This window comes from Martes martes (assembly GCF_963455335.1).
Source record: "Martes martes genome assembly, chromosome: 5".
Lineage (NCBI taxonomy): Eukaryota > Metazoa > Chordata > Mammalia > Carnivora > Mustelidae > Martes > Martes martes.
Genome location: NC_137892.1, coordinates 75,545,912 through 75,570,039, shown reverse-complemented (window position 1 = coordinate 75,570,039; position 24,128 = coordinate 75,545,912).

Genomic DNA, 24,128 nt, shown 5'->3' with positions numbered 1-24,128 from the left:
ATTGATCTATGTGTCTGTTTTTGTGTCAGTACCATGCTGTCTTGATGATGACAGCTTTGTAATAGAGCTTGAAGTCCGGAATTGTGAAGCCACTGACGTTGGCTTTCTTTTTCAATATTCTTTTGGCTATTCAAGGTCTTTCCTGGTTCCATATAAATTTTAGGATTATTTGTTCCATTTCTTTGAAAAAAATGGGTGGGATGTTGATAGGGATTGCATTAAATGTGTAAATTGCTTTAGGTAGCATAGACATTTTCACAATATTTGTTCTTCCAATCCAGGAGCATGGAACATTTTTCCATATCTTTGTGTCTTCCTCAATTTCTTTCATGAGCACTTTATAATTTTCTGAGTATAGATTCTTAGCTTCTTTGGTTAGGTTTTTTCCTAGGTATCTTATAGTTTTGGGTGCAATTGTAAATGGGATTGACTCCTTAATTTCTCTTTCTTCTGTCTCGTTGGTGTAGAGAAATGCAACTGATTTCTGTGCATTGATTTTATATCCTGACACTTAACTAAATTCCTGTACAAGTTCTAGCAGTTTTGGAGTGGAGTCTTTTGGGTTTTCCACATATAGTATCATATCATCTGTGAAGAGTGATAGTTTGACTTCTTCTTTGATGAATTGGATGCCTTTAATTTCTTTTTGTTTCTGATTGCTGAGGTTAGGACTTCTAGTACTATGTTGAATAGCAACGGTGATAACGGACATCCCTGCTGTGTTCCTGATCTTAGCGGAAAAGCTTTCAGTTTTTCTCCATTGAGAATGATATTTGCGGTGGGTTTTTCATAGATGGCTTTGATAATATTGAGGTATGTGCCCTCTATCCCTACACTTTGAAGAGTTTTGATCAGGAAGGGATGCTGCACTTTGTCAAATGCTTTTTCGGCATCTATTGAGAGTATCATATGGTTCTTGTTCTTTCTTTTATTAATGTGTTGTATCACATTGATTGATTTGTGGATGTTGAACCAACCTTGCAGCCCTGGAATAAATCCCACTTGGTCGTGGTGAATAATCCTTTTAATGTACTGTTGAATCCTATTGGCTAGTATTTTGGTGAGAATTTTCGCATCTGTGTTCATCAGGGATATGGGTCTGTAATTCTCTTTTTTGATGGGATCCTTGTCTGGTTTTGGGATCAAGGTGATGCTGGCCTCATAAAATGAGTTTGGAAGTTTTCCTTCCATTTCTATTTTTTGGAACAGTTTCAGGAGAATAGGAATTAGTTCTTCTTTAAATGTTTGGTAGAATTCCCCTGGGAAGCCGTCTGGCCCTGGGCTTTTGTTTGTTTGGAGATTTTTGATGACTGCTTCAATCTCCTTACTGGTTATGGGTCTGTTCAGGTTTTCTATTTCATCCTGGTTCAGTTGTGGTAGTTTATATGTCTCTAAGAATGCATCCATTTCTTCCAGATTGTCAAATTTGTTGGTGTAGAGTTGCTCATAGTATGTTCTTATAATTGTTTGTATTTCTTTGGTGTTAGTTGTGATCTCTCCTCTTTCATTCATGATTTTATTTATTTGCGTCCTTTCTCTTTTCTTTTTGATAAGTCTGGCCAGGGGTTTATCAATCTTATTAATTCTTTCAAAGAACCAGCTCCTAGTTTCGTTGATTTGTTCTATTGTTTTTTTAGTTTCTTTTTCATTGATTTCTGCTCTGATCTTTATGATTTCTCTTCTCCTGCTGGGTTTAGGCTTTCTTGGTTGTTCTTTCTCCAGCTCCATTAGGTGTAGGGTTAGGTTGTGTGTTTTAGACCTTTCTTGTTTCTTGAGAAAGGCTTGTACCGCTATATATTTTCCTCTCAGGACTGCATTTGTTTCCATGAATGTTTTCAATTCTTCTTTAATTTCCTGATTGACCCATTCATTCTTTAGAAGGATGCTGTTTAGTCTCCAGGTATTTGTGTTCTTTCCAAATTTCCTCTTGTGATTGAGTTCTAGCTTCAGAGCATTGTGGTCTGAAAATATGCAAGGAATGATCCCAATCTTTTGATACCGGTTGAGACCTGATTTATGACCCAGGATGTGATCTGTTCTGGAGAATGTTCCATGTGCATTAGAGAAGAATGTGTATTCTGTTGCTTTGGGATGAAATGTTCTGAATATATCTGTGATGTCCATCTGGTCCAGTGTGTCATTTAAGGTCTTTATTTCCTTGTTGATCTTTTGCTTGGATGATCTGTCCTTTTCAGTGAGGGGAGTGTTAAAGTCCCCTACTATTACTGTATTATTGTTGATGTGTTTCTTTGATTTTGTTATTAATTGGTTTATATAGTTGGCTGCTCCCACGTTAGGGCCATAGATATTTAAAATTGTTAGATCTTCTTGTTGGACAGACCCTTTGAGTATGATATAGTGTCCTTCCTCATCTCTTATTACAGTCTTTGGCTTAAAATCTAATTGATCTGATATAAGGATTGCCACCCCAGCTTTCTTCTGATGTCCATTAGTATGGTAAATTGTTTTCTACCCCGTCACTTTAAATCTAGAGGTGTCTTCAGGTCTAAAATGAGTTTCTTGTAGGCAACATATTGATGGGTTTTGTTTTTTTATCCATTCTGATACCCTGTGTCTTTTGATTGGGGCATTTAGCCCATTAACATTCAGGGTAACTATTGAGAGATATGAACTTAGTGCCATTGTATTGCCTGTAAGGTGACTGTTACTGTATATTGTCTCTGTTCCTTTCTGATTAGGCTCTCTCTTTGCTTAGAGGACCCCTTTCAATATTTTCTGTAGAGCTGGTTTGGTGTTTGCAAATTCTTTCAGCTTTTGTTTGTCCTGGAACCTTTTTATCTCTCCTTCTATTTTCAATGATAGCCTAGCCGGATATAGTATTCTTGGCTGCATGTTTTTCTCGTTTAGTGCTCTGAATATATCATGCCAGTTCTTTCTGGCCTGCCAGGTCTCTGTGGATAAGTCCGCTGCCAATCTAATATTTTTACTCTTGTATGTTACAGACTTCTTTTCCCGGGCTGCTTTCAGGATTTTCTCTGTCGCTAAGACTTGTAAACTTTACTATTAGGTGATGGGGTGTGGACCTATTCTTGTTGATTTTGAGGGGGTTTTCTGCACCTCCTGGATTTTGATGCTTGTTCCCTTTGCCATATTAGGGAAATTCTCTCCAATAATTCTCTCCAATATACCTTCTGCTCCCCTCTTTCTTTCTTCTTCTTCTGGAATCCCAATTATTCTAATGTTGTTTCGTCTTATGGTGTCGCTTATCTCTTGAATTCTCCCCTCATGGTCCAGTAGCTGTTTGTCCCTCTTTTGCTCAGCTTCTTTATTCTCTGTCATTTGGTCTTCCATATCACTAATTCTTTCTTCTGCCTCATTTATCCTAGCAGTAAGAGCTTCCATTTTTGATTGCACCTCATTAATAGCCTTTTTTATTTCAACTTGGTTAGATTTTAGTTCTTTTATTTCTCCAGAAAGGGCTTTTATCTCTCCAGAGAGGGTTTCTCTAATATCTTCCATGCCTTTTTCGAGCCCGGCTAGAACCTTGAGAATCGTCATTCTGAACTCTAGATCTGACATATTACCAATGTCTGTATTGATTAGGTCCCTAGTCTTCAGTACTGCCTCTTGTTCTTTTTTTTTGTGGTGAGTTTTTCCGCCTTGTCATTTTGTCCAGATAAGAGTATATGAAGGAGCAAATAAAATACTGAAAGGGTGGCAAAGACCCCAGGAAAATGCACTTTAACCAAATCAGAAAAGACTCCAAATCGTGGGGGGGAGAAAGGGGATAAAAAGAAGTTCAAAAAATAAAATTAAAAAAAGAAAACAAATAAAGAAAAAATATAAAAAAGAAAAAAATATATATATATATTAGATAAACTAGTTAAAAAACGTTAAAAAACAAAAGAGTAAAGGTTTTAAAAAATTTAGCAGAAGAAAAAAAATTAAATTAAAAAAATTAAATTAACCGCAAGACTAAAGAATCATGGGAAGAAAGCCATGAGTTAGTTCTTTGCTTTGCTTTCTCCTCCTCTGGAATTCTGCTGCTGTCCTTGGTAGGTGAACTTGGTCTTGGCTGGATTTCTTGTTGATCTTCTGGGGGAGGGGCCTGTTGTAGTGATTCTCAAGTGTCTTTGCCTGAGGCGAAATTGCTCTGCCCTTACCAGGTGCCGGGCTAAGTAATCTGCTGGGGTTCGCTTTCAGGAGCTTTTGTCCCCTGAATGCTTTCTGTAGAGTTCCGGAGGACGGGAATGAAAATGGCGGCCTCCCAGTCTCTGGCCCAGAGCTGCTGAGAGCTCGGGGCCCCACTCCTCAGTGTGCCCTCAGAGAAAAGAGCCCAATCACTCCTGTCTCCCTGGCCTCTGGCCGGGCTCCGAGCTCACCCAGCCTGCGACCAGTTCAAGCTAACCCCGAGCTGAGAGCTCACTCCTCGGCTCTGTCTCTGTAGCCGGCTTCCCCGGTCTAATACCTGCGAGTTCTGCGACACTCAGACACCCCCGATTCTTCTGTGACCTGTGGGACCTAGGGCCATGCTGGCCCCGCATGGGCTTCACCCCAGTTTAGCCTCTGGAGCGATGTCCCTCAGTGGAGCAGACTTTTAAAAGTCCTGATTTTGTGCTCTGTTGTTCCGCCACTTGCCGGGAGCCGGCCCCTCCCCCTGCGGTCTATCTTCCCGTCGCTTTGGATTCACTTCTCCGCTGGTCCTCCCTTTCAGAAAGTGGTCGATTTTCTGTTTCTAGAATTGCTGTTCTTCTTCTCTTCGATCTCCCGTTGGATTTGTAGGTGTTTGCAATGGTTTGATAAGCTATCTAGCTGATCTCCTGCTACCTGATGTCGTCTCAGCCTGCTATTTCTCCACCATCTTGACTCCCCCGACTGCTCTTTCATGTTTTTAAGGATGGCTTTTGATGAACAGAAGTTCTTAATTTTAATGAAGTCCAGTTTATCCATTTTTTTCATGTTTGATGCCTTTTGGTTCTAAGACATCTTCCTCCCCCTCACCATGTTCTCCTGTGTTCTCTTCTGAAAGCTTGTTTTAGCTTTCACTTACCAATCTATGATCCACCTCAAATTAATTTTTGTGCACAGTATGAGAACGGGTTCAGTTTTCATCTTTTCCTTTCTGTGAACATCTTGTTTCTCAATATCTTTTATTGCAAAAACACTCTTTTCTCCCACTTAATTGTGGTGGCACCTTTGTCTTAAATTAAGTGACTGTAAATATGCAGGTCTATTTCTGGGCTCTGTATTCTCTTTTATTGGTCTGTTTGTTCACTCTCATGCCTTTACCACCCATTAACTTAATTACTGTAGTTTCCTGACGTGTTTTGAAATCTGGTAGTATAATGTCCTCCATTTTGCTCTTTGTTCAGTGTCATTGCTATTCTTGACCCTTCACATTTTCATATAAACTTTAGAATCAGTTTGCAAGCTCCTCACACCCAACCTCCCAGGAGTTTGCTGGGGGTTGTATGGAACCTATGGGTCAAAAGGTCAAACTGACATCTTAACAATATTGAATCTTTAAGCCCACAAATATAGCTCTGAATTGATAACAAGTCTTATTTATCTCAGTGTATTTCATAGGTTTTGGGTAGAAGTCTTATACATCCTTTGTTTGACTCACTTCTAAACATTAAACATGTTCATTGTTAATTGCCGGCATAAATACAACTGACTTTGTATATTGACCGTGGTAAATTCACTTATTAGTTACAATACTTTTTCTGTACTTTTTAGATTTCCATATACAAATTATGCATTCTGAAAACAATGACAGTTTAATTATTTTTTCTTCTCTCATCCTTTTACCTCTTAAATATTTTTTTAGGCATTCGTATTACCCTGAATCACTAATAAAATGTTGAAGCAATATCATATATCTTTATCTCACTTCTGATCTCAGAGGAATAGCTTTCAATATTTCACCATTAAATATTATGTTTTTAATTGATTTTTATGTGTGTTAGTGTCAGTTTAACAAATTATATAGGTGTACCAAAACACACACAAAAGGTGTTCATAAACAGTGGTATTCAAAAAAGCCAAAAACCAGAAGCAAACTAAACATTCATCAACCATAGAATGGATAGATAAGTGTGGCATATCATACTTATTCTATGCAATGGAATACTATACAGCAATTAAAGGAATAGCTTAGTCCTATACTAGACAACATGGTGATTCTCACACACATAATGTTCAGTGAAAGGACCCATGTATATATAAGATAATTCCTATTTGGGTAGATGTTTTTTCTTGCATTACAGCCATATTTCCTGAATATGTTAATTAGAAGAACTCTGGATTTCGATGCAACCATTCATGTTAGAAAACAGTCTATCACTCATTCACAGTTATGTACCATAATCACTGTGTATCTAATCAGTTAGAATAGTAGTTCCTGTGGCAGACATACCTTCAGGTGGCCCCTCACGGGTCATGTCCTGGTATAATCCCCTTTCCTTGAGGGTAGACAGAAACAGTGACTTGCTTCTAACCAATAGAATATGGCAAAGGTGATGGGATAGCCACTCCCTTGAGTAGATAACATTATAAAAGACTTCATTTTCGTCTGAGAGTCTCCTATAGGTTTTTAAGAAGTAAGCTGCCAAGTCATCAGAGGACCACATACTAAGAACTGTAGGTGACTTCTAGGAGCTAAAAGTGGTCCCGGGTGACAACCAGCGAAAAAAAACTAGACTTCAGTCCTATAACCACAAGGACCTAAAATCTGCCAGCAACCATAAGGAACCCCTAGTTCTAGAAAAGAACCCACCTGTAGCTGATGCCTTGATTTTAGATTTATGAGACCCTGAGCAGAGCACCCAGCAAAATTGTATCCGGACCCAAGACCCTTAGAAACTGAAAGATGATAAAGGTATCTTGTTTTAGACCACCATGTTTGTATTAATTCGTTACATAGCAGTAGATAACTAACACAGTTCTACCAACTGTCAGTATACCTTTCTTTTCACTCTTGGAGGGAAGGGTGATTATGGACTCAGAACAAGGGTAACCAATTTTGGAAACACTGTGATGTGGACTAGTGGCCCTCTCAACCTAGTGCAGAGCTGTCATCCCAGGATCCCCCATAGTCCCACCTCTGCCGTCGTCTTCCCTTTTTCTATGTATTTCTTTCTGAATGGAATACCTCCCTCAATAGTCCTTAGAAAATATGTGGGGGAATTATACTTTTAAGATCTTTCATATCTAAAATATATTCATTCTACATGTCTATGTGGTTGGTAGTGGGGCTCAATATAGTTGGGAAATAGTTTTGAAGGCTTTTTTCCCACACAGTTGGTCTTGAGTTAGCAGAAGTTCTGATTCCTGATACTGATTCCTCATGCATAACATCTGTTTCTGTTCCTTTTCTCTAGAAATATTTAAGATTCTCTCTTTGTCCCCAGTGTTCTGAATTTCCCAGTAATATGTTTTGGTAAAGATCTATAGTCGTCTCTTGTGCTGGACTCTCAATGAGCCCATTCAACCTGGAAATTCAAGTCTTTCTGTCCAGAAGAATTATCTTGAATCATAATTTCCCCTTTATGTTCTGTTCTCTCTCTTTTTTTAAAGATTTTATTTATTTATTTATTTATTTATTTGACACAGAGATATCACAAGTAGGCAGAGAGGCAGGCGGGGTGGCGGGGGGAAGCAGGCTCCCCACCGAGCAGAGAGCCTGATGCAGGGCTCGATCCCAGGACCCTAAGACCATGCCCTGAGCTGAAGGCAGAGGCTTAACCCACTGAGCCACCCAGGCACCCCTGTTCTCTCTTTTAAGAGTTCCTGTTATCTAGATGTTGGACTAGTCTCCAGTGTAACTGTTCCTTGAAATTTTAAAGAGCCTATATAACACATCTTAAAGTGGACAATATAAGGCAAAATGCTTCAGTTAGGATTTCAGCTCAAATTCTTATCATCTTCCACAGGTAGAAAAGATGCCATCTTCTGAATTTCATTGCATTTTTACTCCAGCTGGTCTTATTCCTTCGGATGATTTTCTGGTCAAGTGGCTTCTGAAACTCCTTTGCTTTCTCACAAGCCACTGCATTGCATGTAAAGTAAAACTCTGCAGTTGCTTTTTGTGTCCCTGCTTTATTCCCAGGATGTGTTTTCTAAGTAATTGTTCCACTTTTTTCCCTTTTATCCTGTTTTTTAGAGCATTTGGGGACAGGCTGTTACATTATTAGAAGACTGAGTTGCAAGAGGTAGAAACCCAGTCTGAGCTAGATTGAGTAAAAAAAAGTGGGGAAGGAAGATTTATTTGGCAGATACATTCAAGTTATAGGAAATGCAGTTCCTACTAGACTTGAGAAACATCTAGACTGGGGCTTGAACATCATGTAAATCAAGTCTCCCCTTCTTGTCTGTCCCTGCTCTTCTCTGGTGCTTTTATTATTTTCCCTTAAGTTTCATCTATATGACAAAAAACACAGTCACTAACAGTTCTGAAATTCCATATCTTGCAGCTTTAGTCACTGGTGAGAGATTGACTCTGAATCCAGAGTCTCAAAAATCCTGGGTAATGAATGTGACTAGCCAAACTGGTCTTAAGTGTCCATTCTTAGATCCGTCAACTCTAGACAGGAAATCAGGATCATGGAACAATAATGCTAACTATGTGGATGATAGGGGAAGAGGACTGCTCCCAGATTATGGCTGCTGATGCGAGGGAGACTATCCCTTAGATGTTCCTGATAGCAAACCTCCTTTTCCAGATGTAGGATACTTGGCAATAGACATCACTCTTTCTGAGACTCTGGGGCCAGATCCTACAAATTCTTGAATGACCTTTGACATCCAAACCCTACTGGGCTCAAAGTTCAGTTAGAGAATAGACAGCCCAGGAAAGGAACTGGGTTGAATCATTAATATCTGTTTTCCAAATGCATAGTTCCCACTCAGTAAAATCTCAGTAAATATTTCCAGGTAACAGGTATTCTTAAAAAAAGAGCAGGTACAAACATAAAAATTTACCTTAGTGGGCTTGATCAGTAATAAACCTATCCCCAATTCACCAGATAATTTTCAATCTTCCCTCTCGCTGGTGTAAACCTGACTCAAAAGGCCTGGATAGAAAATAATGTTTATTCCTCAGTGGATGGTGAGCTCCCTGAATACATTATAGTTTTGTGTAGGTCAAAGGAGACCTTCAAATACTTTAACTCTGAGGTTAATAAAAGCAGGAGTAATTCGGTTTTGTGTCAGATTTCTTTTACTCGTTTTGTTGGGATGTTGGGTCTTAGGTCTTTCTGAGTTTTGTCAGCTTCTCCTAGTCATTTAGTCGTTCACTCACCTTTTTCTGTGTTCTCTACTCGTCTTTTAGCTGTTCTTTCTCTTTTCACTGTGGACTGTCTTCCATTTTGGGTTGAGATGGTTATCCACAGAGAAAACCAGAATTTCTTCTAAAGAAACAGAAATCTAACTTACAGTTGTGAAAACTGTTTTACACTATTTTTGTATAATTACTTGAGTTTCCTGTAGTGGAGCAGCTGAGAAAAATTGCTCTAATTGTGTAATTTTCTGCAACTACTCTGGGACAAAAATCTTGGTAATTGGATTTTTTTAAACTAACAAGTCGTCACAATTGGATAGTTCTTGAACTATTTGTGCTTATGCTTCAGAAATTTTCAGTGGCTATACAGTGTATTTTAAATGTTTTGCATCAGCTTGTGGTCTCAAATTTGATTTATTTAACTTTGGGTTTTAAAATAGATCACAACTCTGATTATACATTGTCTCCACTAAATGGACCTTTGCTAAGTTTTGTACCCTGTTCATCCCCACCCGACACCCTGCTGTTGCCATGGGAGCGGAAATCCTAGCCCATGTAGCTCCGCCCCCAAGCCGTTCTGTCTCCCAGAGTGCTTTGCTGTTACTATGGAAATGCCTGCCCATTAATCTTGTTGTCCTTCTACTACCAAAGCACCTTTAACTGTCTCAAGCAATCAAGTGATGTTACCTACAGCAGGGAAAGGAAAGAGAAGACTGCTTCCCATTCTACAACTGCAGCACTGATTTTAATCAAGATTTAATCAGGGACCAGAAGAAACAAGCTACTCCAACAGCTCTCTTTTAAAAATATCCAAAGCAGCATCCTGCTTGATGCATAGGCACGTGCCCTTGTTCATGCCCTTGCTCCAGACCCTTGAAAAAGCACACTGCATATTTTTGAAGCTACTTTTGTATTTAATATACATTACAAAATAGCACAGTGAAATCAGGAGGACAAGTGGTCATTCATTTTTACTGATGAAAACAATGTAATGCTTACCTCAAGTTTTGGAAGAATGTATTTTTGGAAATAGTCATGAAAACCACACACACACACACACACACACACACACCTGCTGACTTGGACAAAACTTTACCATCCTGTGGAACTGAGGAGTAGTAATCAGAACTCAATCGAAGAAAATTAGCTAATGAGTTATAGATACTTTTTACAAATTTTTCCTCTTCTTTTACTTTCAGGTTAGGCATCAGTGGAATTTTGAATTTCACTCTGTGGTCATTTGTACAAAGTAAAATTGGACTTATTGGTAGTTCTGGAAGGATTTTCCAGATCATCAGGAAAAAAGTATTTGAAGACAAATCTTGGCCTGGTCACCCTGGATGTGAGATGGTAACCGTGGAAAGATTAGACTCGTTCTGACAAATGATATGTGTCCAATAGCTGTTTTTAGAACTGAGGAAATAGTATATATATGGGGAGGGATGCAGAATCTAGCTGATGCCTACAGCAAAGAGAGGCTGCCTTTGCTCTGAAAATAATCAAGTGATATTAAAGTTGGGTGAGGGGGGGAGGAAAGAATCATAGTGAGGAAAGAGCACAAAGAACCAGGAATGTCCCCTCTTTTCTAAAGACCCACAGGAGCAGTAATGGCTGTGACTCTGGGTCATCTAAACAAGGCTCCTTGTTGCTTTGGCACTTGGCTCTGATGCAAAAAACAAGAACAACAACAAAACAAAACAGGAATGAATGAATGAGCCGATGAACTGGTGTGGCACAGAATTTGAGGAGGTTTGTTCAAGTGTCTGATAGGGGGGCACCTGGGTGGCTCAGTGGTTTAAGCCTCTGCCTTTGGCTCAGGTCATGATCTCGGGATCCTGGGATCAAGCCCTGCATCGGGCTGTCTGCTCTGCGGGGAGCCTGCTTCTTTCTCTCTCTGCCTGCTGCTCTGCCTACTTGTGGTCTCTCTCTCTCTCTCTCTGTCAAATAAATAAATAAAATCTTAAACAAACAAACAAACAAATGTCTGATAGGAAAAATTTATGTCCATAAGCCCACCACTTATACAATGAGAAGGAAAGTCTTCCTGCAGAAAGCAGATCTGGGAGATACATTAGAATGGGGGGAGGGGAGATTAGATTGGTAGGATTTTGTCAGAACAGTCAGAGAATGCATAAGTGACAACTTCTGCATTTGAACCTCACCTTAAACTTCCAGTGACCTGTTTGGTTAAGTCCAAATGATGTATTATCCCCTCAGTGGTATTTTTTCCATCCCCTTCTGTATTATTTCCTAGGGCTACTGTAACAGAGTACCACAAACTGTGTAGCTTAACACAACAGAAATTTATTGTTTCACAGTTGTGGAGGCTCAAGGTCCAAAATCAAGGTATCAGGAATTTGATGGTCCCTCTGAAACTTGTAGGAGATACTCCTTCTGGGCCTCTTCTAGCTTCTGCACTTGCCAGCAATCCTTGGCATCCCCTGCCTTGGAGATGCATTATTTCAGTCTGTGCCTCCATCATCACATGGCCGTCTTGTCTAGTATGTTTTCATATCATCTCCCCTCTGTGCATTCCTATGCCCATAGTTCCCTCTCCTTATAAGGATGCAGTCACCTTGGAGTAGGGGCCCACCCTGCTCCAGCAAGACTTCACCTTAACTAATTACATCTGCAGTAACCCTAGTTCGAAATAAGGTTATTTTCCTGGGCACCTAGGTGGCTCAGCGGGTTAAAGCCTCTGCCTTTGGCTCAGGTCATGATCTCAGGGTCTTGGGATAGAGCCCCGCATCAGGCTTTCTGCTCAGCAGGGAGCCTGCTTCCCTCTCTCTCTCTCTCTCTCTGCCTGCCTCTCTGCCTACTTGTGATCTCTGTCTGTCAAATAAAAAAATAAAATCTTTAAAAAAAAAATAAGGTTATCTTCTGAGATATGAGTAGTCAGGACTTCAGCATCTTTTTTTTTTTTTTAGATTTTATTTATTTATTTGACAGAGAGAGAGAGATCACAAGTAGGAAGAGAGGCAGGCAGAGAGAGAGGAGGAAGCAGGCTCCCCGCTGAGCAGAGAGCCCGATGCGGGGCTTGATCCCAGGACCCTGGGACCATGACCTGAGCTGAAGGCAGGGGCTTTAACCCACTGAGCCACCCAGGTGCCCCCTTCAGCATCTTTCTGAGGACGGAATTCAATGCATAACACCTTTTCTCAGAAATAGTATCAAGAAAAATATGCAAGAAAATTAGTTAATAATTACAAAAATCAGTTATGGGAAATCTTGATCACTTTAGGCCATCTGGACTCCTTCAGTTTGTTGGAGTACAAGTCAATGGAGTCATATTTATTAAAGTTCAATTAACCTTCATACCAGGGAGGATATACATGGGATAAAGATAATGATCATGATAATGATGGTAGTGGTGACGACAGCTAACAGTTACTGAGTATTTATTATGAGCAAGGTGGTATTCTAAGTACTGTACATGTATTATTAAGTTCTTTTAACTAGCTCGTGAGGAAGGTTCCTATTATTGTTCTTATTTTACAGATGAGGAAACTGAGGCACAGAGAGGTTAATTTAGTTGGTTCAGAGCAAGGCAGCCGGCAGAAATACCACTGTATCCCCATAAGGCTAGCCTCACTTTCTACCCTAAAGATCTCAGTGTGATCAATAAAACTTGGACCTGCCTGATTTAGAGAATATCTTTCTTACACCCAGTCCCCCAAAAGTGAATTCAGGAAGGAACCGCCTACATGGTATTGTGTATCTTTAAATCAGCACCCGTTTCCCCTCCTATGTGCCTGCCCACATGGATCTCTCTTGGGGGAGTACAGCCACTGTCTTGATTTCCTCGTGTTGAATCCTGAATGCCATGTTATCTTCAGTACTTTTCTCTTATTTTTATGCCTGTAGAATGGATCTGCTTAGTACTAAGTATTTGGGATATTTTTAGACATAGGAATTTGAATTCTTTCTCCAATACAAAGTAAAAAAATTCTGGGTCATCAGTGTATGAACAATAAGCAAAAAAAAAATTTCATTATGCTTCTTATTACCTAGATCTGGGAGAGCCAGGGTGATTGATAACAATTAAGACATCAGTATTCTCATTCTCTTGGGATTTCTTGGATAAATTACAAGAGCATACAGATTTGACTTGTTTGTCCATCCATGTATTTAATTAGTTCTACCAGACAACAACAAAACAAATTCTTTGTTGTATGCCCATCAGATCTTCTATGTCCTAGGGTGACTGGATATAAACACAGGGCCCTGAAAAATACAAAATGTGCAAAAGACGTGAATGCACTTGTCTCATCATCAGAGCCTGAGCATTAGGGACAGAAATCTATTGTATAATGTAAATATTTACCCATAAAACATAAAAGTTCAACACATTGTGGGCATTCCATAGTTATGAAACAATAAACAAGTTAATCAATCAAGTAGAAAGCTTAACATAGAAGCAATCCCATACCTCAAGCAAAATTACAGAGGTTAGTGCCACTCTCCGTGTCTTTAGACATTCCATCCTGGAGAGAAAAGAAAAACTGTTTTAAGAGAAAAACACATCCTTCATATGCATTTGCCTTCCCTGCCCACTATCTGAGGACTTGTAGAATTACTGATTTATCTTCACGAGATCCTGCATAACATTGCCTTTCATGAAGGAACAGAGTTTGCAGCAAAGTATGTGTGTCAATGGAAAGGGTACATCACTATAGGGTCTATTGGTCCTACCATAAGGCAACTCGCCCAGAAGCAGCAGATCTGATAGAATGTTGGAATGCCCTATTAAAGAGTCAGATGGGCCAGAAGTTCAGAGAAAAACCCTCTAGGTTGGGGAGCTCTTCCCGATGAACTGAGCCAACAGCTGATCTATGGTATTGGACCCCAATAATTAAAAATATATGGATCTAAGTGATGAAGGGGTGGAAGTAGAATTGGTGCTTGTCCTCATTGTTCCCAATAACTCACTTTATATTTGTGCTTCCTATTCCTACAACTTAGGTTCTGCTGGACTAGACATCCTGGTTCCCAGTGGGACTACCCTTCTACCAAGGAACATGGTAAGGTAATGTAAGGTAACGTAAGGCATCAACAGAACCCGTACTCACACCTGCCACCTAGTCATGTAGGGCTCTTCATGCCTGTGGCCCAGCAGTCAAAGGAACGGCTTACTTCACTGTTGGGAGAAATATTTCTTAATTATTATGAGATGTTAGGGTTGCTATTACATAATGGGGGCAGAGAGGATATGCCTAAAACTCAGGAGATTCACTGAGATATCTCTTGGTGCTTCCACTCCTGATGGTAACAGCAATCATGACCTTACAGGGGCATCATAACCAGGGAATCAGCCTCCCAGACATAAAGTCTGGATTAGTCCATCCGGTAAGCAATCTAAGGTGGCAAAAAAGTGATGGCCAAAGTTGGAGGAAATCTAGAATGGGTGTTAGAGGAGAACGATAATAAATACCAGTTACAGCCTGGGGACCAGCTGCAGCTACAGTTCTGTACTTGTTCTGCTGACTTTCTTAAATTGTTTTAATGAGATTGTAGCTGGCCATGACCTTGAAGAGATCATGCCGCATAGTGGAAGAATGGGCTTAATGTGGGGCTCAAGTAGATCAGAGAGGAAGATACAGCAGTCAGTGTGTCTAAGCTTCCTTTCAGGTGGTGTCTTGAAGAACTGATGATCCACAGAACATACTTTTGGCAGTGCTATTTTTGTTTGCATTTTAGATGATTTTTTTGTTGTTGATTTACAAGGGATATCTCTAATGATCAAACTATCTCTTTGTTATGCGAAAGATAGACACTTTTACTTCTATCCTATGAAAACCCCCACTGCAAAAAAAAGCAAATAGAAGAATTTTGAAGGTAGCAAAAATTTACTGACAAAATTGTTGTCCCACTGTGGTTACTCAGGATACCTGAATAACTGCTTTAATATATCTAGAAACCATACTGCTTGGAGCCATATTGGTGTCCACATTTTGAAAGCAAACTCTCTCTAGCCTAGTAGAATATTACTTTAGAGCTTCATGTTTTTCTTGGAATGTGTTGCTATATTTATACTCATTACAGGGATTACTCTAAAGTGATGGGGTCACTTAGCTGAAAAGCCAACCTTACTCTAGTGCATTCTAACATTTGAAGAGATCAGCGTGACCTTAAGGGATTGCAATGTCTGTCTTTCATTTAAGACTTCTGGGTCTCAGAATAATTGTGCTTATAAATACAAGTTTGCCTGATAAGAGGAGGTTGAATAGATATGTGCATTTGTTAAAGCATAGATCCAAAGACTCACCTCTGAGAAAAGGGAAAAAAGAAAAAGAATAATTCATTCTCTCTCTCTCTCTCTCTCTCTCATAACTCTAAGTAACTCCATAGCAACTGGATGTATGAATGTCACTAGTCTTCATATTTCTCTGATTCTAAGCTTAGTAGTCTTGGTAATTGTGAATTGTTTTCAGAACATTACTTCTTCATTTGGCTTTTCTGGCATCAGACTGTAGGACATGTATGCATAAATATATTAATCTATCTGTGTCATTTTTTAAAGTTTTGCTTTCTTCCTGGATGTTAACTCCCTAATTTTTTCCAACTCCTTGCTCATAACAAATTCCAGAGGAATGCAATATATTACCTCTTCCATACATCTTAGAATTCACGGTTTCACATCTGTCATTCGGAGATAATCAGAATTCTTTCACTACAAAAATGACTAAACCGTGTGTCCTGAAAGAAGTAAATGATGGATTTCTTCTTAAAATACAGAGAGAAAAATATTGACAACACTTCATCTAAGACAGGGTCAGGAAAATAACACTAATGGAATCTCTGCATACAAATAAGATATGGTCCATCCTACCTAATTTGCTCTAATTTCAGTAATATTCTTAAAACTACTATTATGTTGACCATTAGTTGGTCTCATTTCATTTTACCAAGCCGTTCATAGTAATGATGAGGATAATAGCTTGAGTTTATTGAGTGCTCACCATGCATCAGACGTGGGCCCTGGTGCTTTGCAAACATCCCTCCAATCCTTCACTGCTCCCTGTCTGTATACCTTCTCCCCAGTCCAGGCCACCATCGCCCAGAGCTGGGCCTTCTAGAGTAGCCTCCTAATTTGCTTCCTTACTTTCACCCTTCAATCTTTACAATTTATTCTCCACGTAGCAGCTGGAGTGATCTTCTACAAAATATTTTAGAACACACCACTCCCCTGCTTAAAACGCTTCCAAAAGGCTCCCACTGTACTTAAAATCCACTCCAAGCTCCTTACAGTGACTTTCAAAGCCAAGCCTGTTGACCTCTAGGATCCCATCAGCCACACACACTGGCATTCTACAGATGCATTAAGCCCATGCCTGCCTGGGGACTGTGGCACTTGCTACTCTCTCTGCTTTGATCTTCAGACCCTAAATGTCACCGCCTCGGAGGGGAAATTCCATGTGGCTCAGTCTCAACTAGCCACCTGGTCACTCTCTATCCTTCAATTTGAATTCTTTGCGTCGCATTCATCACTGACTAATATCCTATTGTCCTATTTGTTCATCCTCTGACTCCTTCCCCTGGAATGTTTGCTCCTTGTTGGTTCCATTCACCACTAGAACACTACCTGGTACATAGTAGGCCCTCCAGAATGAATGAATTAATGAATGAACGAATGAATAAACAACCATGTGAACTAAGAACATTATACTGAGAGAAACATTATATTCAGATATGAGGAAACCAAGCCTTTGGAAGGGAAGGCAAGTTGTTGAAGCATCAAGATTCTATGGGTGTGGTGCATAAACAATGAATTTTGGAATGCTGAAAAAAAGAAAATTTAAAAAAAAAAATTCTATGTAGTAAAATAAGAATCTTGATTCCCAATTTTGAGTATGGAAGTTATGAGAAGATGGGGAGGTATGGCAGGACAGGTAAGCAGGCCATTGACCTCTACTATAAAAACTAAGAAGAAAGCTGATTTACATCCACCAGACCTCTGTTTGGCAAGAAAAAAAGGCACAGAGATGGCACTGCTCCACAGAGGAAAATAAAATATTCCAACAGTGGCATCTTCACTGTTTTTTACCTGGTGACAATATCAAAAGGGATCCCCCTGAGCCCATTTTAAGGAAGGCTCTGGAGCAATTATTCTTATCCTTTTCTGGGTCATAGAATCTGAGAATCTGATAAAAATTAAGTGTGTTTTCTCTAGGGAAAAGGGGACATGTTATGTACAATCTCAGAAGGTCTTAAACCTAAAATATTGTTCTGACACAGAGGACCCATTTGTTTTTTGTTTTTTGTTGTTGTTGCTGTTGTTGTTTTTTCTCAGTAGCATTAAAAGGAGTTTATTGGCCACCTCTCTTCTGGGCAGGGCAAACAGATGTCCTCCCCTCCCTGGAGAAGCAGTTGAGTGATGGTAATATCCTGAGCCTGAGCCTTTCTTAACCTTAAAGAAAAGGAAGGCAGCTCTCAGCTTCTAATAATCTTGGCTCAGGTTTAATGGACCACCCCAGCCCCTGACCGATGAGTCCTCCATTCTTTCATTCAGCAAATATTTGTGAGCACCTCCTATGTGATAGGCATTATACTGGGCTCAGAGGATCATGGAATCCACAGACCCAGAGGGAAGGCAGAGACACTCCGGAGCCCACAGAAACACCTCTCCTCCAACACCTCTCCTCCTCCCACTGCAGTAGTTGATAAGTAAGCATCATTTATTCAGCAGTGGAGAACAAGAAATCCAAATCATCAGACTTGGTCTGGCCAAAGGTTTCTGGGTAAGGTCCATAAAACACATTTTCGAATCCACTTTTTAGGTCTTGTTATAGGATGCATATGATTTACTTGAATCATACAGACCATCTGGAACCTGTATGCTGTCGGCCTCAAAGAAGCCGACTTCTGAAGGAATAGGAAGAAAGCTTGACAAAACTGCCTGGAACATTCTGATCTTACCTATTTTTGAGCTGCAGAAGTTACATTTTACTAAAAGCTGAGAGATACCTGAGGTTTGGGGAGAGGAGAATCCTTCTCTTAGCTAAAAGCCTTTTATACTAAATATTTAGAGTATAAATGTATAAACAGTTTATACTGTTCAGCCACATTCCCGTTGTTTAGTTTCCATAAATACGAAAAGGGGAACACTAACTAAGGGATTAAGTGCTCTAAAGACAGGTAGGATAGGCCCCTAAATCAAAGTTTGGGAGAACAGAGAAGCCACCTGAAAGATAGACAGGAGGTAGCCATATTTTTGTAGGAATTGGTAGTGATACAGATTATACCCAGGCAAATGGAAGAGCATATCCAAAGGCACAGAGTCCAGAAAATACTCAAAGTTTGGCACTTCGCCTCTGCCTTGGTGGACTGGTCTTTCATCTGAACAATAACACATTGTGAGTTTCTAAATTTCAAAAAAATTAATCTGCTATCTAATAGATCCTTCTTTTATCTTCCCTTAATCTGCAACATAAATAAATGGTATAAATTCTCATTAGGGTATAACCTCAAAATGTCTCTGTTATAATCCTGGAGATGAAAAATAAACATTTCTCATAATAAAAGATTTTTTTTAATTTTTTTTTTATTTATTTATTAGATACACAGAGAGAGATCACAAGTAGGCAGAGAGGCAGGCAGAGAGAGAGGCAGAGAGAGAGGAGGAAGCAGGCTCCCCGCTGAGCAGAGAGCCCGATGCTGGGCTCGATCCCAGGACCCTGAGATCACAACCCGAGGGGAAGGCAGAGGCTTAACCCGCTGAGCCACCCAGGCGCCCCCTAAAAGATTTTTTTAAAAATGCTTTGAAAGTGGTTGAGTTGCCCTGACCATCTAATAGTCTGAATTCCGGTGTTTATGTTCAAGAGCCTAATGCTTAGTCATTAAGAGATTATATCAATTCTGGCCCAGTCACCATTTTAAAATACTGGTCTAGTGAAGTTTGCAACACATTCAAATTGCTACACATTTCAGACAGTTCTAATCCTTAAATAACCCTGTGAGGAGGTCAGTTCATGTATTCTCTGTAATAGTAGTTGCTAGCAGTGACTAAATGCATTTCTCCAGCTGGAAATCTTGTTACATATGTATCACATTTAATTCTCACAGTAACCCCAGGCCAGAGGGAATCTTTTTCCCTCTGGTGCAAATAAGAAAGCTGAAGCTCAGAGACATTAAGTAATTGATCCAAGGTCACACAGCCGAACAGTGACAGAATCTGACATCTGTCCTCGTTCTTACTGTTCATTCTAGAAAAGTTCCAGTCATGTGTTCTCATCACATGTTTACATTGGTGTGAGTCTGTCTTCTGAATCAGCTAAAAAAAGAGTTTCTGAACATTGAGTATTGTAAGATGTTCCTTTTATTGGAATTAACTCATAAGAAAAGAGAAAAAATGTTATAAATTCAAAAGTAAATTATGAGACTACTAGGCTTCAGTGATCGTTGTAGTTTCTTGTGGGCCTCAGTGAGTCCATGAAATATTCTGAAAGAAAATCACTCTGTTCCTTTTAAGAAATAAGACTGTTAGAAAGGTTCATTTGTGAAGATTGCTGGGATCCAGGTTCAAAGAAGAAACCCATTCCTTTGGATCCTGGGGGTGGACAATAGGGAAGAAACATTGACCTTGGACCACCTTGACTGAACCTACTCTGCCACCCCCACCACCCCCACCGAGGCTCTCACCATCTGGGCTAGCCCATTTTCCCCTCATCATCCTGGTCCAGAGCTCCAGTGAGGCTGCTCAGGGGCATTTGGCTGAGGTGCTCTGTTACCTCATTGACTGTTTTCTTTCCAAATCCCCTCCATCCTAAAAGGATTCAGCTCACAAATCACCTCTCCAATAAAGAGCTCCTTATGGCCTCAGCCAGGGATGACTGCTCCCTCCTCTGAACTCCTGGTGTACTTGTGGTTTGTAAGGATGGTTGGGATCTTTACTTACTGTATTGAGTGTAAGTCATGTACTTTGTCCTCTGTGAAACTATAAGGACTTTGAAGGCAGGATCCATGTATTTACTCATTTGTACCCACAGCTTGTTACCTGATACAGTGTGGGTCATATCACAATTTCTCAGTAAGTACTTGATCTAACTGGAAGTTTGTTTGACATAATGCCTTCCTCAGATCCTAATAAACTTCTTGAGGCTAAGAATGGGTTTCGCTTATGGTTGGTAATGCCTTACACTAGAGTGACTCAGTGAATATCGAACCAAATTAGATCACAAATTTATAGAGGAAGTTCAACCTACAATCATTCTTCTTATGATAAGGATTTCCATTTTAAGTAAAAAATTACTTCCTTTGGATAACAGTAGCAATAACAATATATATACACAATGCAAAACAAATGGAAAGAATTGTACCAAAATAAATAATAGTTCTCTTTGATGGCAGGATTATAAGTAATTATTTTTGTTTGTTTTTCTATATTTTTATGTTAAGTGTACCTCTTAAATTTCCTGCAATGAAGAGGCTTACTTAGGTAATTAGAATGAATTATGTTAAAAAGTTGAAATTTTTGAGTCAGCTGTTTAACATCAAAAACTTAAAAAGAGGGGCGCCGAAGGGGCTCAGTTGGTTGAGCATCCCACTCTAGATCTTGGCTCAGGTCTTGATCTCACAGTCAGGAGTTTGAGCCCCGTGTTGGACTCCACATTGGGCGTGGAGCCTACTTAAAAAACAAACAAACAAACAAACAAACAACTTAAAAAGATCCCATTCCCCTCCAGATGCCATTGTCTTTTTATTTGGAGAAGTTCAACTTCACAGGACTCTTTATTTTGTTCAACTACTAATGACACACAACAGTTTTCTCTGGAGTACTTTACACATCCCTTTATTGTCCTTTCTCCTTGGTGACTAGTGCCCAGCACCTCTGAATTCCTTCAAATTTTACTGTGCTCGAAAAAGGAAAGTCAAGTGAATCAAATGTGTCACTTTCAAATTGGACAATTTTGCAAATAGATTACTGATGCAGAGCTGAATATATCAAACACATCAAATGACACTTTTGTCCAAGGCTGCGGGCTTTCCAAGTTGATGAATGCAGCAACTAAAGTTGACACTAAAATGAGTGGGATAATTTTAAAAGCAAAACAAAGATTAAAATAAGAGAAGCGGGCATCCAGAAAATATCAAGAACAAATAAGTTTGCAGTATTTGTTACTGTCATGGCAAGTTTGCTGTCATTCTTGTGGTGGTTACTATTTATCATTAACAATGATGAATAACATTATTTAACTTTTCTTGCAAAGTGCTCTTCTATCTGTTTTGCTAAGTGTAATTTCTATTATCAGAGGAGAAAAGTCAGGGCTAATATATGTCAGCACAGGCTGGAAAGTACTCTTCTCACATGCCCTGCATTTGTAACTTAAATGTCCTGCTTTACCAAGAAAGGTCTGAAATAAGGTCATATATCTTTTCATGGCTTAACTGTTGTGACTCCAGGCCCTCAAATGCCACAGTGAAAGGAAGACAGAACTTTCTGTAGGTTATCCCCAATCCAAGTAACAGTAACCACTGGGATTCTTTAGACCTCTTGTGTGTTTTACAAATCATTGCTAGCAGTTACTTGTGCTTTTCCCCACTCTGCCTGGCCAACCTTTCATGTGTCCTGTGTCATCACAGAATGTACCACCCCACCCTGCTCACTCTGGACATCCTTGATCCAAACATGTTCTCTCCAACTGTGTTAAAGGCACAAGTAAAATCAACCGGTGCTGCTGGCCAAAGATGGAGTAAAAGTTTGGCATATATAGAAGTGAAGGCTCACAAAGATGTAGCCTTCCATTGCTGTTTTCACTTCTAAAGCTCACAAACCCCAAAGCCAACTTCAGAGTACCTGCCCACTCTCAGGTGACTGCAGTGTAATGGTGGGATTGACTCCTCTTGTACTCTTCCTTCTACCATCTTTGATGGGAATCTCCAGACCACTACACCATAGTCAGAGGCAACTAATCCTCTGATTTAGATAGTAAAAATGGCCCTTTTCTACCCCAAAGTCAAGGCCCATTCTTCTTTTACCAGCAGGACTGATGGTTGAAATAGCAAAGGCCCTTTAAGGGAGTCATTCACACCCACTCACGGGTTGAAGCCCACCTTCATGGCTCGGATTGGACTATCTCAATACAGACAGTACATTTCCCAAAAGTCTGGGTTGTTCATTCCTGATTAACTCTGTGACAGACATAATGCTACCTGGTCCCCAGGTTCTACTTCATTCTCCTCTTTCTGGGCAAGCAAGATGATAACATTTCCCAGACCCCCTTGCAGTTGGGCTAGGACCATTCCCCTAGTCTGACTAGTGGACTCTAAGTGTGGTTTTCTTGACTGAGATAGTGCAAAGTGCTTGTACAACCTTCCATCTCTCTTTTCCTCTGTCACAGTGGCTCTAGAAAAAAAATTTTCCAGATATAAGTGGCCTGGTTGCTTGAGTCACTTCCTGTAAGGGAGCCGCCCAAGAAAGCTAAAGTTACCTTGGGGAGGTGTGCTGGGCTCAAAAACACGTGGTGAGAAGATAGACATGTTTTCTGTCCTCATGATCTTAAGAGTTATTTCATGCTGAAAAGGTTAGGAATTCATCTGACGAGCAACCATAGAGTTTAAAGGATTTTAGGCAAGCCTGTGCTATGATACAATGCTCTTCTTAGAATGATCTCTGTAGGAGAATGGGGAGAAAAGTATTTGAGGGGAAGTCAAGAGTCAATCATCCAGGGAAGAATAGGATGGCCTAACCTAGTGTGGGGGCAGCAAAAATAAGTGGAGATTGGAGGTGCACTGGGCACAGAGAGAAATGGTTGTACGTGAGAGGCATAAGTGGCATGCACATGAAAATTGCAATTCCTCTTAAATATTTTTTAAGAAGACTGCACTATAGAAATTTGTACTTATTTTTTCAATGTACAAATAATGTTTCAAAATAACCAAAAAAGCAACAGCCTGAGCTCCACCTGGGTACTGCAGCGCTCTCAGCAGCATGAGGCTTCGGGTAAGGACTGCGGTCTCTGTCCAGAATCATCTGTGAGTCACTTCCTTCTTCGCAGCTTAGAGAAATCCCTATCTCTGATCCAGAAGAACCTCAAAACTCAGAATAGAGGGAAGAACTGCATGCGGGGCTATCAAGACTTGATGATCTTAAAGTAAGAGAAAAAAAAATTTGTCTCCAATTCTTAGGCTCCTCTCCCTTGGAAATACACCATGTTTTTTAGAGATTTCCCAACCAATGGAGAGAGAGGAATGTCAGGGATAAATAGTTGCCCTCTGATGCCAGTCCAACATTTCATTTTCATTTTCTAAGTCTTCTTAAGAAGTTTAAGAGTTGATGCCAGTATGATTTGATATACTGGAACCCACGTTGATTAGCTATTGGAGGTAAAGGAGGATTTGAGATCATAAATAATATAATCAGTACTGGGACCATTGAATGAGAAAGAGAAAGCCATTTAGGAATAGTGTGGTGACCCTTGTTAAATAAACCACGAAAATGTCAAAGGTTTCTTAGCATAGAAATATTAGGGGTTAAGATTTTAAAGTGAAAAAGGTCAAAGTCATGCTAACAAGAAAAATATGCTTTGTTCATATAAGACTAAACAATATGAACATCAAAAGCATCGATGCTAGATTTGGCAGGTTGGGCAGGATTCTTAGGAAAACTAGTAAGGAGGCTCTTGCTCATGGGAAAACTAAACCGGAAGCCCAGTAACCTCCATTCGTGGGACAGGGACCAACTGCCCACCTCTGTGCAGCTGGCCATGACCAAATGGAGAAGACATGCCATGGTCATCCAACCAAAGCATGAGGCTCTCAAGTGTGTGAGGCATAAAAGATGCTGAGTGGACTGAACATTCTCTCTTTTTTTTTTTTTTAAGATTTTTTATTTTATTTATTTCACAGAGAGAGAGATCACAAGTAGGCAGAGAAGCAGGCAGAGAGAGGG